The following is a 12793-nucleotide window of genomic DNA, read 5'->3' as shown; positions in this document are numbered from 1 at the left end:
CAGTCACCGCTATCGTTCTGAGGGGTGTTTGGCGATGTACAACTTTTGTCTTAAGAGTGAAGTCACTCAACAGGAAACCATCGAGCCTGACCCCCAATGCCACATCACTAAGGACTAGCACTTGCGTGTCGCGATGTCTGATGAAGGACGAGGCTGTCAAACATTGTCATCGCTTTGTATGTTCGGGGTGGGGGGGAGGGCATGACTACGTATTGGTATGAGACTCTGATACCGGTAGTACAATAATTATCGCCTGCGTGTTACCAGACCTCACGGGCAGCCGGGCCGTCCATTTTGCCAGAATATTTCATGCACGAGGGAAAATGTGACAACACGTCGACCTACTCAGTATTTTCGAACGATCACTACACGAGCTGCGGCGTGATCTGTTGCCTGGGTTTTAGTACGACGAAGTCGACGTATTGACTGCATCATTGACCCGCGATGCTTTGGCTGTACGTATAGATGTGACGCTCTGTAAACCACGGACTGTCACGGCGCACTCCGGGGTCCCCGCAAGTCGACGTATTGACTGCATCATTGACCCGCGGTGCTTTGGCTGTACGTATAGATGTGACGCTCTGTAAACCACGGACTGTCACGGCGCACTCCGGGGTCCTATTGGAACGTACCAAACAACATGACACATGACACGCCATATTCAAGCCCAGGTATGCACATCAATGTACCCACCCCGCATAGCTCAGCTATTGCATACAACTTCGGGCGACTGGGAATTTCCACCAGTGCAACGCAATGCTTTTCTCTGTCACGACGGGCTTATAACGTCACGGATGCTTTACGTAACGACTCTTCGCGGGTAGCGACGGAGAAAATCCCACGCGGTACGTGGACAGTTGTCTAGCCGTGGGTTAAAAGGTTCCATTCCCTATCGAAATTCGGGAGTTGGCTGTGGGTCGGTCCCCTCGCGACTCACCGATAAGGTGGGACGCGTTTTCGTACGTCGCTTGCCGCTGGTAAGAATATCAGCAGCATGTGTGGGATACTGTTGGTGGATTCGCGATTCACAGAACGTGAGACTCGGTTTTCAGCTGCCTTCTTGCGACTCCCAGAAGATGGGGCTGGGAAAAGGGCGTTGGGCTGCCTGAAAAGTTCCTTGATTTTTCCGTTGGTGCATTGGCTTGCGCGCACAGAAGAATATTGGCATTTGCTAAGATGACCGTGAGTAACTGACCCTTACCACTAACAGTGAATTCGGTCACTGAACGTACCATTGTTATAATCATTGCAGCGACTCCAGAAGGTGAGGCTCGCACATATGAGCCGATGAGGAGCTTTGGTTGTCCGTGTCCGATTCCGGTGACGGTCTTATGAGCCGATGTGAGAGTTCGGCGTGCCGACGAGGAATCCCGACATTATTTAGAGACAATAAATAGTGGAGACAACATAGTGACGCTACGACGAGCTTTGCAGCAGGTGACTGTTATTTACCGGGGATAAACTCCGAGGTAACGTGGCGTGTAGCTGTGTGGTTCCGCTCATAATTGAGGGTGTCTGATCGTTGCACCTAACCCGCAGGCTGGGTGTAGCGACGACACTATAGGCCTCCCTTTAATATGAACAGTGGCAAGCATGCCTGAGACAGTGTGAATGTATAAATGCGGAATAGGTAATATATAACAATAATAAATAGATACAGAACGTCAGTAAAGTACCGTTTGCTGCCCATGCTAGGACGAAAGTATCTGTTTCGTAGAAGCCCAGGTATTGTCGGTGAGCCAATGTTTTCGCCACCATTTGCAGTCGCCCCCAATAAGTCGGTTGATGACAGATCATTTCCCCCATGGTAATTACCTGCGAATCAATACAGTGGACCAACCATCCAACAGCCACCATGATCGGTGACGCGTGTAATTCATCGAAGCAAGTATGATTATTACCGGCATACGTATTACCCCAAGTAGCTTTTGTTTTGTGAGGTTGATTATCAGCGCGTACAGTCACTATCTCTAGACTATTGTAGGCCCGCAGTTGCCGCCAATCGTGCTAGGATGATGGGCGGGCGATGTCAAATATTCTGAGCGGCTGAGCGCACCGCAAAGCCCCAATGACAGGATCAATAAGGGAGACAAAAAGAGGGTCAGACGCCGCCGATCATTCCCCAGGCACAGCTAGCCTAACAACTAAATCGCATGTTCATAAACGTGTTATTCCGAAAAAGTGATCCCACCTCCTCGCTGATTAGTGCTCGCAAACGTATTCAAAACATTATGCATGCCACAACATAATAGGCACGAGCGTAACTTCAAAAGCCACAGAGCAGCCTCATCTGAATTATTGAGTCTTGCTTTGCTCGCTTGCTTGCTTTTTAGCAAGTTAGGTTTTGGGAATCGCGTGATTGCCGTTTTGTGTCGGCGAAGAATCCGTCCGGTGGTCATGATGATGTTGCGTAAAAGATGAGGAGCTTTTGCTCCGAGCTACGCGGACGGCCAGCAGGAGAAATGTCACACGGCCTAAGAGTTAAGCAAGAGAGAGATCGAGAATCTCAACTAAGCGGGAAACCGCGCGTAACAAACGCATCAGATGGTTGAAGGCCAACCGACGTCCGATGATGCTGCGTATCGGGCTGGCTTGCGCCAGGCACATATAACTCGATAATTACATTTCCTGTGGGCATTGTTCCTTACATGTGCAGGCTGGGTGCGCTAGAAGACCTCCTTCCCCGGTTGCGTTGTGTTAAGCGTCATGTTACACAAATATACGTCCCTTAGTCCCTACTTGAGCTAGAGATGCGACGCGAATAACCGGCATGCTCCTGGTCATAAGAGGATGGCAACGACATCTCGCTTCAAGGCTTTATTTTTTAGATTAGCATGGTTAATGAGCTTACATGTTTTATGAGCTTGCGGTATTTGTGTGACGTTTGTATAGCGTGATGGATGTCGGGATGATCTTAAAATGGTGTGCACGGAATAGTTTGCACAAGTTTGCGGGCGTCCAGCTCAAAAGCGAGGGGATTTAAAAAGGTCATGCCGTAAACTGCACTGAATGATCTTAAAAATGACTAGCTAAGCCCCAAACCCCTTGCAACTGTGGACGCCTCTCGTTCCTCCCAATTATAGGCTTATGGTAAATAGGTGAGATTAAGCGCCAAGAGCGCCTCTTGAGTAAAAAAAACATCCAACCGAGCTCACAATGGCCATACGCGAGGACAGTCGTCCAGTTAATTATTGCATTTAAAAGGGAGGAGCATAACTGAATGTATTTCAACGGTGAGGGGCCGTTCGTTAATTACGTCAGGCGTGGGGAGGAGGAAGTTTTACGGAATAAAGCGAAACAAGGGAGGGAGGAAGAGGTGTTAGGCAACGGAGCATCACGCTCCAGTAAAGTTGCAATCACGCTAATAAGAAAGTTGAAACCTTGGAGCGAGATGTCGATGGCTCCCTGTTATGACCAGGAGCACGCCCCTTATTCGCGTCGCATCTCTAGCTTGAGTAGGGACTAAGGGGACGTTATTTTTGTAACATGACGTTTAACACAACGCAACCGGGGAAGGGGGCCTCCTAGCGTACGCAGTCTGCACCCAGTGGGGAGGGGGGGGGGGGCATTGACAACACGGCGAAAAAATCGCATCGTCACTTATTGACAGTCCGTAGTTACACAGAATACTATAATGCTGTGTGCAGTGCAGCAACATTTCAGGGCACCGTAATACTCAAACCCATGTTAATGCGAGCTGCACAGTAAACACAGTTAAGCCCAAGCCGGAACATTGCACAAAGACCAGAACGTACCAGTTAAGGGAAACTCTATGAACACTTCTGCAGTATTGCGGTGTTTCGTGTGCAGGAAATCCGCCAGACAGCTCAGCTGATTTCTGAGGGCTTCATCAGACGCCGGCGCCGCCGCTGCCGCCGCTGCCGCCGCCGACGCCAGCAGCAGAGCCAGCAGAAGACCGGTCAGCGGAGCCCAACTGTCGTGCATGGCTGCACCGCATGAAGCCGACTGCCTCATAAGGCCTCCCCCCGTGCCCCTCAACAACCCTGCACACATGGCAGACTGCCCCTGCAGAACGGTTAGCGCCACCAGCCTCTGCCGCCCGCTTGGTTTGTATCACTGTTCGTTCACGCAGCGGCAGACTGGCAAATTGTTTTCGGTATTGCACCAGAAGCGCGCCATGACTTTAAGGCCAGAGGTCAAAGGGAGGCGTGGCAAGAGGGAGTCAATCCAGGACAGTGACGAAGTTCCGCTTCAGAAAAAGGCGTCGGATGAAATGGACTCGGACAATTGGCACGCATCGATCTGGCTCGCGCTCCAGCGCCTAAAGCACCCGAACAGCAGTTGCGGTTTGTCAACGAAGAACGGTACAATTAAAGACATTGGAACTCGGCGATCGTGAGCATTTCACTAGTGACATTTTGCCCAAGTGAAGGCAAAAACTAGAGGTGAGAAATTACACGGCACGTGACACCTTCCCAGTGGCGTCGACTTGTGCAAACGTTTGGACGGGAGCCTTTGGGGGGGGGGGGGGGCAACGGTCTGAGTGCCCCAATAAGTTTGATAGAAGGCCTTTTAGGCTGCTTTAGCGTGTATCGTCTATCGCTTTACTTCGGCAGCATGTAAGGTATGGCCCAGTAATAATGTTCAATGATAGCTATCGTTGTAGATATAACTCTCATTTTTCTTTTGATTTTTATTGCAGTATCCTGCCTAATGCGTTTTGCGGCATTTCAGCAAAACTATGAATAGTCTTAAACCAACACTGGATGGCTATGACCCAAATGCGTATATAGTTGGCAAAGTGTCCACCTTCTGCCACGATGACACCACTGATAGCCCACGCATGCCACCAGTCATGACTCGGCCGAAACGACCTGCGTGTTCACGGCTGACAAAGAGCGGCAGCACGCGAGCGGTAGTGCGTGAACGTGACCTTATCCGAGCGACACGTGGGAGCGACTCAGCCGCCTCCACACGCCGGACGGTACCCACGTGAGTCGCAGTGGGACTGAGCGTACAAACGCCAGCTCATTATTCATTATCTCGCTTCATCTCTAGGTTGTCCACGCCGCTAAACGCGAAAGACGTCCAATAGCCCCTCGTATTATTCTAGGGCACGCACTGCTGCTGAAGAACACCAAAACCCTTGCCAATATGAAGGCCAGCTAGACCCTCCACTTGCGTCTATTGGCTTTGGCTTGGACGGGACTGGTCCTGTCGGGGCGATAGGTGCTAACCTGGCCTGGGACCAGACGGGACTGGTCCTGTCGGGGCGATAGGTGCTAACCTGGCCTGGGACCAGACGGGACTGGTCCTGTCGGGGCGATAGGTGCTGACCTGGCCTGGGACCAGACGGGACTGGTCCTGTCGGGGCGATGGGTGCTGACCTGGCCTGGGACCAGACGGGACTGGTCCCGTCGGGGCGATAGGTGCTGACCTGGCCTGGGACCAGACGGGACTGGTCCTGTCGGGGCGATAGGTGCTAACCTGGCCTGGGACCCGACGGGACTGGTCCTGTCGGGGCGATAGGTGCTGACCTGGCCTGGGACCAGACGGGACTGGTCCTGTCGGGACGATAGGTGCTGACCTGGCCTGGGACCAGACGGGACTGGTCCTGTCGGGGCGATAGGTGCTGACCTGGCCTGGGACCAGACGGGACTGGACAAAGCTGGACAAAACCGACAGAACTGGACAGGACCGTCTGTCCAGTTATGTCCAGCGCTGCTCAGAATAAAGACTATGAATTTGGGCTGTGAAATAAGACTATGAAAAATCGCGAACAGACGGCACCACCTACGGTACTACGTGTTATGGAAAGCTTATTTTAACAAGCAGACATGATTGGTTCAGTGCTTTTCCAGATGCCTTGTCCTGATCTGTTCTACGGTCTTTCACACAAGGTTTTTGTAGAATCTCATCTTATTATGAACAGCTGACAGTCCACTCGTTCTGACATGAACTCAGGCTTCATACGGAGGTAGCCATGAACCCAACATTCACCGCACGTGACTCCAGCTCATAATCCACCGTCCGCCCGCTAGCGGCCGCTCGCGCGACGGGAAGGGCCAAGCCGCCATCTTGGATGCCCTGGCCTCATTCTCTGGCACTGGTCCCGTGCCTGCTGGTTTGCTGGTTGGCCGCCCAGTGACGCTTCAGTCAGGTTTGACACGGCAAGTGCCGAGTTCAGGGGCGCGGCCAAGGGGAGTCCCCCCCCCGCCCCACCCCCAGCCACTCCCCTCCATTTGTTTTCTCACCACAGATGACTCCTGACAGAAAGTTAAAAACTGGCGTGATGGGCTCTCGCCGAGCTCCGGACCCTCCTTCGGCAAATCCTGGCTACGCCCCCGGCCACCTTCATAGCCATTTGCAAAAACAAAGGTGTGGAGCGCTCGCACGGGGCGCTCTCACACCACGTCGTCGTCGCGTGATGAGCAAGGAACACGTCCGTCGATTTTTTACTACCAAGTTCGGCCTGGAGCCTTGCCAATCCGAGGGCGAAAGTTACAGCTGACCCATTTGGCCTGTCAAGGATTACGGCTCATGAGTGTCCGGTGCAAAGGAATCTTAAGATTTACGCAACGAGTTAGACGGTGCAGTGAAGTCCTGATCACAAAAGTCAAGCAGACATATGCCATCACACGGCAGAAAAGACGAGCAAAATAGCCGCGCGCGAAGAGAGCGGAAGGTGCAGAGAGACCCGAATCAATTCACGGTGAAGAAAGACATTGGCCGCCCCGGCAAGTTGGTTGGAGAGTGTGTCTTCCGATTCACTCACTCGTGGCGGGGTGGGTTCCAGCAAGGGTGGCGCAGCAAGGGGCAAGAATATGGTTTTGCCCGCCCCCGCCCCAATTTGGAGGGCTCCTTTTGCCCAAAACAAAGACTGACGTGGATTACCGAAATTCCTATAGAGGAGGCCCTCATAGCTGGGCTAGAGGGTGCTAAATCGGGCTCAAAAGACTCTTTTCTGCATCAGGAGGCCCATTTATCGATCATGAGAGTACCTTTATGAATAAGATAGCCCTTGCTCTGGATCAGGCGGCCCAGCTTTGTGTTAAGGAGGCCCTCTACTGGCACGGGAGATAACCGTTATGAACTAGGAGGCCCGTGATGAATTATGAGGCTTCGTTATGGGCTAGGAGGCTCCCTTATGGACAAGTAGGCACCCGTTATGAACGACGGGTGCCGCTATACACTTTCCTGACCACCTAGGAGGTCCCTGTTATTAACTAGGAGGCCCTCGTCGTAAAGTAGGAGGCCTTCGTTATGAACTAGGATAGCTCAATAGGAGACCCCTGTTATAAGATAGGATGCAACCATTATGAATTTGGACACCCCGTTATGAGCTGGAGCCCCGCTATAAGCCAGGAGGCACTTGCCATGCACTAGGAATCCTTCGTTTTGAACAAAGGAGCCCTATTAGAAACTAGGAGTCACCCGTTAGAGACGTATAGGCTCTCATTAAAAAAGAGTTCCCATTGTGAACTAATACCCCCACCGTCACGGATTATGGGACCCCGTTATGAAGTAGAATACCTCTATTATGAGCTAGGCAGTTTAGTTATGAACTCGAAGAGCCCCCGTCATGAAGTAGGAGGCCCTGTGGTGAAGTAAGGGGCCACGTTACACGCTAGGGAGCCCCTGCTGTAAAGTGGGATGCCCTTGCTTTAGATTAGGAGACGTCCTTAATATATATATATATATATATATATATATATATATATATATATATATATATATATATATATGTATATATATATATATATGTGTGTGTGTGTGTGTATGTGTGTATATGCCTATTAATGTAATGTTATTGTTATATATGTTGTTTATTTGATATATGTATATATATATACACGCACACAAACACAGACACACGTATATATGTAAATATATGTACATATGTACATATATATACATATATATATATATATATATATATATATATATATATATATATATATATATATATATATACATATATGTGTGTGTGTGTGTGTGCGTGTGTGTGTGTGTGTGTGTGTGTGTGGGTGTGTGTGTGTGTGTGTGTGTGTGTGTGTGTGTGTGTGTGTGTGTGTGTGTGTGTGTGTGTGTGTGTGTGTGTGTGTGTGTGTGTGTGTGTGTGTGTGTGTGTGTGTGTGTGTGTGTGTGTGTGTGTGTGTGTGTGCGTATATCAATGTGTCAGCTGACCTAGATGCCATTTGAAAAAAGCTATTTTCTTTTATCTGCTTCGTACGGATAACATTATGTACCAGAATGCTTGTTGGCTACTACCTGATTCATTGGCAATATGGATGCACCCACTTTGCACGAAGCGTAGAAATTCATGATGTTATTGGCTTTTATCGTTATCTGTTTCTTTTCAAACTCTTGGCACCAAATTCGGGGAAGTTAGAAAAGTTCAGGGAGCCGCGCATCAAGCTCAAGCTTTGAAGATGTGTTCGAAAAATATGTCTAAAATCGGACAGGCTTGCTTCTAGATACGTGAACGATTGTTATATGGATGTGTAGGCGTCGCTATCGCGTCGATGGTGGAACCTAGACCAAGTTATTTAGCCTTCGTTTCGAATCAGTTTCATTAACATACCCAGGCTTAGGTCAGTTGACCTGTCAAATTTTAATATCTTCCGAAATGACACCCTTACGCGTGTGTAGATAAAAAGCGATTATGCAGACTGGGTGTCCTTACCGCTACTCCATTTAACATCATGCGACTGTCGATACTCATCCGTAGCTAGACGTACGTTTTTACAAGTTCAGGTTAAGTCGGGTCACGACAGATGAAGGACGTTAAACCCTTCACTTTCGAACTTGACATTGGTCAACAAAGCGCACTGATCCGAATGTGATTCTGTAGGCTTCGCAGTTTTGCGTCCTTTTTAGAAACTGACCGCGTGTCGCTTGCATGGGCATCTCGAGGACCTTTTTTGAGAATTCTGTTCCCGATGGCTGCAATATCTGTCGTGTTTTGGAGCCTATCAGGCAAAGAACTGCATTGCATATCTGGTGATTAGCTTGCATCGTACATTACATTGTGTTGTACAATGTACAATGTATTAAATTACAGTGTATGTTTGATTTTGTAAATTGTGACTGTAATTCCGGGACAAATTCGAGGAAAACGAAAGGCAGCACTGCTTAAGTAATTGTACAGTGCATGACCTCACGCGTAATATTTCACTTCATAAATCCATCCTCTACTCACAGGGCTGTGCCGACACTAGATGGCTTCACAAGTAATATTTTGCTGACCCAATGGGCTCTTTACCCACTGGTTGTGCACACACTCGGGCCTTAACCAGCTCTGACCAGCTATGTCCAATCGTGACTCACTCGTAAGCATTTTTTCTATTTGTTTAATAATACATTATGGAGACTTTCAGAAATGTTTACGTCCGAACTTATTGCGTTGTGTGAGTCATTCTAAAAGTGGCGTAAATGGAGTTGTGGTTAAGTTGTCATGCTTATGCTTCCTGTGTGAGACCTTGCAATGTCAACTACCGCGATTCACGGAAATATGTTCTATACTGCTAGTAGATCCACATTAGCTTGGTTGCTACTTGTGCAATTACTAGCATTTCTGACAATTCCAGATGGCGGTCACCGCTGTTTTAAATGTTGGTTCAGTTTCAATGATTTTTTTTCTCGATGAATCGGAGGTTCGTGCAAGACCGTGCGCCACTGTTTTAAAGAGTCTTTTAGCAAAGTATTCATTGTTGCAGTTATTTTCCACGCATGGAGTCAAATTCAAGGTTAAATCGAGGGTCGGAGGTAAAAATATCACGAATAAGGAAAATCACCCCCTGATCTGTATATGTCGCTCGTAGTCTTCTTGTGCTAATTATGAGATACCGCCCACAGAAGCTGCGTGTATTATATGCCATAATAATGTACACATGTGCTACATACACGGCATATGCACTATGGAGGACGCTTTTCACTTGACTGGGTACGCGTAGTCGAGTTGCCATCCCTATACTTCTGATATGAAACCCTGGAATTTAAACTACCGCGAACTTTTGATGGAAATGCTCTATGTAACTAGTTTTATGTAGCTGGGAGAGCCAAATCAGCTTGCTTACCACCTGCGCAAACTTGCACATTTCTCAGAATTCAAGATGGTGGTCACCGCCATCTTGAATGTTGGCCCAGTTTCGAAATTTCATCAGATAATTCTGTTGTTGTCTTACATTGTCTTCTTTGTTGTCTTCTTGCTCTCATTGCACGGATACATCTCACAGAAGCTGGGTGTGTTATAAAACATGATTATGTAACTAATGCATTAAATACATGACGCATGTTTGTAGACAAATGTAATGCATACATAAACATGCATGACACACTATAATGTCTGTTCAGACACTTGTCACTGCGAAGCAACAAGTGGCACACACGCTACGAGTGGCATTAACCTCTACCAGGCGTGACACCTTCGCGCACAAATCATGATACTGTATGTGGAGGACTGTAAACAATAAAGGACGAAAATCTTGGTGGGCTGATGTTGCGATCTCCCAAAAGTTGCTGGTCCCATTCCAGTGATCTTGATCTGAAGCGAGCCTGTCTGTTGTCTAGGAAATAGCGCGGGGGAGAAGACAGCCAGACCCACGCAGCTGGGCTTAGGATCGGGGGGCCGTCTGCTGGATCAAAAAACACCTGTATTTATTAGAAGGCCCTCAGTCTGGATCTTTAATCGTCGATGCTTCTTTACGTGAATATTGGCGCGTGTAATGATTCGACGAGGAAGCACGTACCTCCGGGACCCCTCCCCTTGAATACCACACTGCCCGAGAGGCCCCGGTGAGGCGGTCCCATTCTGTCCAGGGGACTTGACAGAGACATATCCGGAGGCGGACACAACGCCATGCCCACCTGGGCCCCGAAATGGCCCCATAGCTGGCCGAACAGATACCGTTTTTGAAACACAAAGCGCAACAAAATTGGACGTCTTTGGGCCTCCAGGCGACCAATGTCACAAGCGATAGCGAAGGACAAACGATTAAACAAAAATAATTATTCGCTTAATAAAAGTTCTGTGATAAAGAAATTAATGCTGCATTACGCTGTTTAGGGGCCCTATGCCGTTTTCAGGGAAACTAAACACCGACTTCCACGGTCAATCCGATCTGTAAGGCGCCTTCCACGTTGCCGTTGATTTTTTTCTTTTGCATTTGCTTGGGGGCCTTGCGCTGTTGCTGGGCCCTCCCTGCTAGCGTGCCGGACGCTCTTGTCAATCAGGGGTCTTCTGCGAATTCTTCCCATTCGTCAGAAAGGCATGCTAAAGGTACGTTATAGCCTAAATATGTTAACCTGCCGGGGCATTCCCGGTTTCTCAGGGGCACTTTGCGTTTTTCTCGACTAGCCTACCTACACACTCACGATAACGTACTTTGTCGAGGCCCCCTCCGTTCGCCTCTTTGGCCACATTGGATTGTTCGGGGGCCCTGGACATTGAGTCTTGATGTTTGAATTTAGAGTCCTAGGCTCCTGTCGGGGCCATCTGATGACCTGAACGGATACTCTCAATGTTTTGGGGCCCTCAGCAGTGGGCTTTGGGTACTTCTTATTTGAATGAAGGACCTTACGCTTTGGTCAAAGCCCCGTCTGATAAGTTGTTTGGGCACATTCAATCGTTCGGGGGTCATTTACATTCGGTGTGGGTACTTTCTGTTTGAATGGAGGGCCCTATGCTACTGTTGAAAGCCCTATCTGTTATTCTACTCGGGGACACTGGACCATTGGAGACCCTCTTCTTTAGACCTTGGGTACTTCCAGTTCGAATGGAAAACCCTACGCTCTTGACGGGGACCCTAACTGTTCACCCTCTCGGGCACGCTCGATCTCTCGGGGGCCCTCCACATGGTGTCGTATTTCTTATTTGAATGAAGGGCTCTACGCTTTTCTACGCTCTCGGGGATCCCTATCCGTTAACCTGCTCGAGCACTCTCGACCATTCCGAGGACTTTATGGGGTGTCTTGTGTACTTCTTGTTTGAATCGATTGCTCTATGTTCATGACGCAGCCCATCCATCAACCTGCTCGGACCAGTCCAATGGCAGATACAGATAGGGGAAGGCATGGGAGCATGCCCCCCACCGTCCCCCCTTTTTCCCCGAGGGACCCATAGGTTCCAAAGGGGTCCATAACCGGCCGAACGGATACAGTTGCGAAACACAAAACAATGGGACGTCTTTGGGCTTACAGAAGACCAAGGACAGTTGCAGGCAAGAGTAAAAAGCCGATGAGTAGAAAAACTTACTTCTCCGCTGTTTGAGAGGGTGTAAATTGAGTGAAATTTTGGGGCTCATTACACTGTCCAGAGGCCTCACACTGTTACCCGGGCCATATATGTCCACTTGTCGGGTCATTCTGATCGTTATAGACCCTTCCACGTTGCGGTTGATCTCTGCATTTTTTCTTAGGGCTCTATGCTGCTGTTGGGACGCTATCTGCTAACATGCCTGGGCACTCTGGATCGATCAGGTTTTCCCTCACGCATTCTTCCCATTTGTCCGAAAGGCTCCACACATTTTGCAGGGCTCTATATGCCAGATGCTCAGGGACCCTTCGTATAAGTCTCGGTTCTCTCCACTGGTCGGAGGGTCTTGTGCTTTGCTGGCACTCACGTCAGGTCAGGTACCGAGACACTTGATGCTCAGGGCCCTCCGCTTTCATTGAGGGCTCTTTCCCTTTGATCTCATTTGCGGATAATCCTTTACTCCTATCGGAACATTTTTCGCCAAACTGCCCGGACACTCTTGATCGCGCAGGGGGCCTTTACGCGTGCGCGTACGCCGGTCTTGGGTAATTCCCCTTTGTTCAGAGGGCCCTAGGC

Source organism: Pollicipes pollicipes, unplaced genomic scaffold (genome assembly GCF_011947565.3).
Source record: "Pollicipes pollicipes isolate AB1234 unplaced genomic scaffold, Ppol_2.1 Scaffold_7231;HRSCAF=8579_pilon_pilon_pilon, whole genome shotgun sequence".
NCBI classification, from domain to species: domain Eukaryota; kingdom Metazoa; phylum Arthropoda; class Thecostraca; order Pollicipedomorpha; family Pollicipedidae; genus Pollicipes; species Pollicipes pollicipes.
The sequence above is the reverse complement of the archived record's forward strand: the minus strand, read 5'-3'. Positions refer to the sequence as shown.